The sequence below is a fragment of the Hyla sarda genome, chromosome 12, assembly GCF_029499605.1.
Source record: "Hyla sarda isolate aHylSar1 chromosome 12, aHylSar1.hap1, whole genome shotgun sequence".
NCBI lineage: Eukaryota > Metazoa > Chordata > Amphibia > Anura > Hylidae > Hyla > Hyla sarda.
In genome coordinates, this window is record NC_079200.1 from 78722129 (window position 1) to 78728070 (window position 5942).

The 5942-nt window shown below is 46.4% G+C and overlaps 1 pseudogene; it reads right to left on the reverse strand.

Annotated features, from left to right (window-relative positions):
• Window positions 1-4232: 4232 nt before the first annotated feature.
• LOC130297202 (U2 spliceosomal RNA) lies at window positions 4233-4349 on the reverse strand (annotated as a pseudogene).
• Between the last annotated feature and the right edge of the window lie 1593 nt (window positions 4350-5942).

Below are 5942 nucleotides of genomic sequence, written 5' to 3' on the forward strand. Positions count from 1 at the left end.
GCAGAGGCTTCGTCTCACAGTGCTCCATGCACTTGGAGCTCATGTCTGAACAGTTTCCGACGGAGCGTGCGAAGGTGGCCTTTGTCATTAGTCTACTGCCTGGAAAAGCCCTGGCTTGGGCTACACCCCTTTGGAACCGTGGTGATACAGTATCCTCCAATTTGTTGGCTTTCTAGGCAGAATTTAGCAATATCTTTGAGGAACCAGCACGTGCCTCTTCTGCTGAGACGGCTTTGCTGAACCTCTGTCAAGTGAATTCTTCCATTGGTGACTACGTGGTTCAATTCTGCATTCTAGCCTCAGAACTTGCTTGGAATGATGAGGCCTTGTGTGCCACATTCAAAAAAGGATTGTCAAGCAGGATTAAAGATGCCCTTGCAGCACATGATCCTCCATCTTCTTTGACTGAACTTATCTACTTGGCCCCACGCATTGATGTGCATTTTGTGCATCTGAGAGACAGGAGGAACTGCGCTTAGAGAGGGAACCAGTCCAAACATGGAGATATCCTTGCCTGGCACCCATGTTTCAACATCCACCTCTTCAGTTTCCTGCGCCTTTTGCCGAAGAGGCTATGCAAGTGGATCGCTCTCGTCTTACACAACAGGAGAGGTCACGACGAGGCAGTGAGAATTTGTGGTTGTATTGTGTTAGCCCAGAACACTTTCTCAAGGACTGTACAGTTCGCCCAAAGCGTCCGGGAAAAGGCCGCACCTAGGGTACATGGGAGAGGCGTCCCTGGGTGTGAATACTACCTCTCCATGCTTAACTATTTCTGTACAAGTCTTCGCTTCACCAAGTCTTTCTTCTGTGCTACAGCATTTTTGGATTCTGGATCAGCAGGTGACTTTATTGATGCTTCTTTGGTCCACAAGTATCATCTTCCTGTCACTCGGTTTGCCAAGCTCTTGTTCATCTCCTTTGTTAATGGACAAAATCTAGACTGTATGGTTCACTTGCATATAGAATCTCTCGTCCTGCAAGTGGGTGTACTGCATAAAGAAAAGATTGAATTCTATGTTCTGCCACACTGTACTTCAGAGATTCTTCTTGGCCTTCCTTGGCTGCAACGCCATTCTCCACAACTGATTTGGAGAACTGGATAAATAATTCGCTGGGGACAATCCTGTCAAAATCTTTGCCTCCAACCTGTTCAGCCTAAAGTTGTTTCTCGTCCTCCTTCTTTATCTGGCCTGCCGCCACCATACCAAGATTTCTATGATGTATTCTGCAAGAAACAGGCTGAGTCTCTGCCTCCACATCGTCCTTACGACTGCCCTATAGATCTTCTGCCTGGTACCACTCCTACTCGTGGAAGGATATACCCTCGGTATATCGGTTCCTGAGACCAAAGCTAGAGTATATCAAGGAGAATCTCCAAAAGGGATTTATTGTCCTGACCACTAGTTGCCTTATCTTACCTGTGCCTCAAATCTCCTCAGCCGCCTGTGTGGTCGAGCCATGACAGGGGTAGCGACCTGGGTGCCGCCTGCCACAGCAAGTCCATCCTGCTTTGCGGCGGGCTCTGGTGAAAACCAGCAGCACCTTAGACTCCGCTCCCTGGTATGGTCCGAGTCATCTACCACACAGGTCCAGCGGATCCACTCTCATCAGTGTTCCAGCCTACTGAAACGTGAGTGTTACATTGATGAGAAGGTAATACCTTGTGCACTGGTAGGGAGCCTTTCACCATCTGTATAAACATGGGGGTTGTAGTATTAAAAGCTAAAATACACCAGCGTGTGAACCAATAATCCAACTATTAATCCTCCTCAAAGGATATCTATCACCAGTGTCACCTGCACTAACCTGTTGCTACCGACAGATAGTGCAGGTGACACTGATGACAACTATACTCACATTGTCCCGTTCCGTGCAGGGGATCTCCGGTAATCTTGTCCGTTAGCTTCAGGACCAGGCACCCGGCCTGGGGCACGGGCGAAGCTTAGTGACGTCACTGCTGCTGTTCTCTAGCAGCGGGACCCAGCAGAGAGCAGCACCGGTGACGTCAGTAAGCTCCGCCCCTGCCCTAAGCCAGATGCCCAGAGCTGAAGCTAACAGACAAGATTACCGGAGATTCCCTGCACGGAATGGGACAAGGTAAGTACCGTTGTCATCAGTGTCACCTGCACTACCTGTTGGTACCGACAAGGGATGCCATGACTAAGGGTAGTATTACCTGAAACGCGTAGGCTGTGCGCTCCACATATTTGTGTACCTGATTTTATGCCTAATAAATCTTAAGAGCAACGGATCTGCTGTGCTGGATATTTTCCTTTTGTTGGTACCGACAGGTTAGTGCAGGTGACACTGGTGGCAGATTTCCTTTAAGGGTCACAGGGTGCTTTCAGTAAAAATGGTCAGCTTAACCAATGTATATGTAATGGTTTTAGAAATGTACAACGCATTTCAAAGCCAGGCTGGTATTTTAGCTCTGGATGCAGTAATAGCAGTGCTTCTTGCCGGACCACCACTCCAGTGCTGTGTAGCTGTATTTTAGCTGTGGATGTTATAATGGCGGTGCTTCTTGCTGGTCCACCACTGCACTGCCATGTGGCTGTATTTTAGCTGTGGATGCAGTAATTGTGGTGCTACTTGCCGGACAACCACTGCACTGCCATGTGGTTGTATTTTAGCTGTGGATGCAGTAATGGCGGTGCTATTTGCCAGACCATGACTGCACTGCCATGTGGCTGTATTTTATCTGTGAATGCAGCAATGGGGGTGCTATTTGCCGGACCATCACTGCACTGCCATGTGGCTGTGTTTTAGCTGTGGATGAAGTAATGATGGTGCTTCTTGCCGGTCCACCACTGTATTGCTATTTGGCTGTATGTTAGCTGTGGATGAAGTAATGGCGGTTCTTCTTGCCGGTCCACCTCTCCACTGCTATGCAGCTGTATATTTTAGCTGTGGATGCAGTAATGGCCGTGCTTCTTGCTGGTCCACCACTGCAATGTATTGTAGCTGTGAATGCAGTAATGGCCGTGCTCGTCGGTCCACCATTGCACTGCCATGCGGTTGAATTCTAGCTGTGGATGCACTAATGGCGGTGCTTCTTGTCGGACCACCATTGCACTGCTATGCGGCTGTATTTTAGCTGTGGATGCAGTAATGGCCATGCTTCTTGCTGGTCCACCACTGCAATGCTATTTGGCTGTATTGTAGCTGTGAATGCAGTAATTGCTATGCTTCTCGTCGGTCCACCATTGCACTGCTATGTGGCTGTACTTTAGCTGTGGATTGCAGCACCAGGATGTTACGTGAATGTTCTCACACAGACTGTCATAATAACTGAGCTCAAAGGATTTGTCGTGCGCAGAGCCAGATCACAAACAAATTCCTGTCATTCCTCTATTACAAGAATAATCACTCAGCAATGGACATCGCTTCTAACTTCCGGGAACCTCTGGCCCAGACTGGACACCCCTCCTGCTAATATCTCCGGCCAGTTGTTACCATTATCACACCTGCCTACAGAATGACCAATGTGCTATGGGCCACAGAACAGAACTTTTCCCAGTCATTGAGTTGAAGGATATATTCACATGCAGCAGATTTTCATTGCAAATATTTCCAGACTCAAAGCCATTGCATTTATCTAAGTGGGTTTTTATAGAGATCCATACATATTCTGAATAAACAACTTCATTCTCCAAAAGAAGAGACCCCCCCCCCGGCCAAAGACACCTGTTCCAGTTTCAGTGTCCCTTTTCGCTGAAGATAGGAGACCAAAACTGCTCTGACATCCGCCCAGGTATTAGCCCGGGTGTCAGCCTACATTGCTGTATACGGATGGCATCTCAGCCAAAGCCAAAACACCTGGGGTTGCAGGGAGGTGCAGAACCAGAAGGCCACACACACCTCCCCTAGACCGCCAGGAGGGACACCCAGAAGGGCAACCGCACACTGACCATGCTAGGGAAAATGCAGGACACAAAACATAGCACAGTGAGAAAAGACACACAAAATAAATAAGGAAATGTTGATCTATAAATATTTCCCTGATCCTAGCCAGAAGGCCAGGAATCCAATGGTGAGTATCAAAGGTAAACAGTATGGTGCAGTACTGCCACTTGGTGGAGTCCATCACCAATGAGTTCAGGCACCTCAGGGTCACCACTCCCCAAGGCACAAAAGTACCTTGGCTCCACACCCCACGGCCCAATGACCAGACCCGGAGGGAACAGGTCACATGAGGGCAGCCGTTGAGCCAGCTTCGGGACTGGCCCAGAATGCCCTGGTACACCTGACCCCCTCCATGCAGTATCCGTCCTACATCCGCATACTTAGACCACTGATAAGAACAGATACTACACTTGATCTTTGCCAAAAGGCCGAGAAGCTAAGGACTAATGTTTGGCATATGAATATTCCTAGGAATGTTTAGACTCTATCACTGGCCAATGTAAACATCCATGAGATCAGCCAAATGCATGCCGACATACAGCTTGCGGCAGCACATCTTCTCGTGTAAACAGGGAATGTGCTACCGACAAACAACACTGTCTATGGGAGGAGGAAATGAATGAATGACCATACGAATGATTCTTTAAACCCAACTGTCACGGCATTCTGGGATTTGTAGTTTTTCAATGCCTGGAGGGCCACAGCTTGGAGACCACTGATCTGAACTTCTTCTGGTCTCAGTGGGCGGTCCTCCTCTGTGACAGACAGCTCTGTATGTAAATGTATGCCTCACTGGCACCACCCATTGGACTCTTAGAACTAGAATGAGCAGACATTTAGATTAAAAAATGTAAATTAAAAAATGACAAGTTCTACTGTATCATTTCCTACTATCATATACTATACTATATAACTTTTCATGTTTTAAGCAAATATTAATTGGTATTTGCCTGTTTTTGAAGCTGGTTATCATTATATTATTTGTAAACAGACGAAAAGATAATAATATACAGTAATAAAAATAATAATATTGTGATAAAAATAATGAACAATGATATCAAAGAAAGAATTTTTTTTTTCCCTGTTTACCTTACCTGGAGTGCTGCTTTGAATCTCTACTATATATATCATATATATATATAATTTATATTGTTTACTATGTTATTGCATTAGCATGTGTTCATTTCAATGACAGATGTCAGTAACCTCCTCAATTACTCATAGAGATTTGTATTAGACTTTGTATAAGTGGTAGTGGTCATTTAAATGGGGGGCATTTTCTTATTTATCCTCTCTTGTATGTATCAAGAAACAAAGCGCTGAAAGCTTTAATTTTCTTTACATATCTAAAGAATAGGGGATACATTTTAAATGGCTGGGGGCCCGACCACTGGGGCCACCCCGCGATCTCTTACACGGGATCCTGGCTCTCCCCGGGAACGGGGTATGTTGACCCCCGCACAAAGCAGTAGCTGACATGTCCCCATCATGTATCTCTAAGGTTGAGTCGTTCCGCTATCGCTGGCTGTCTCATAGAATTACATGTGTGGTGCCATGGGGTGGTGTTAGTTGAAATGCCTGATCACTTTGTGATGCCAGAACACTGTTATCTTATACACGGTCCAAGGTTGGGGACAATTTCTCCTGGGCCAGACACGGGGAGTAAATGAACACACCGACGTCAGGTAACGAATAACTGTCTTTACTGATCTGGTGCAGTTGGTATTACACATACATCTGGCTTTATGTGAGAGAGTGCAGCGTAACCCCTTGGGAGGACTGTTGCCTTGCCTTGTTCTCAGCTTACACCCTACTGCTCTGAACTCTGGGTAACTCCCCCCCCCCCCACTTCACTACATAGGGGAGACTTTAGGGGTTCCCATTAGCAGGCAGGGTCACATGGGGTTCACTGCTCTCATTTAAGGGTACAGTAACACAGAAAAACATATATACATATAACAGTCATAGAATTAAGTTAGGAGAATATATTATTTGGCAACAGAATGTAAACATAGTTCATTTAACTACAAGTC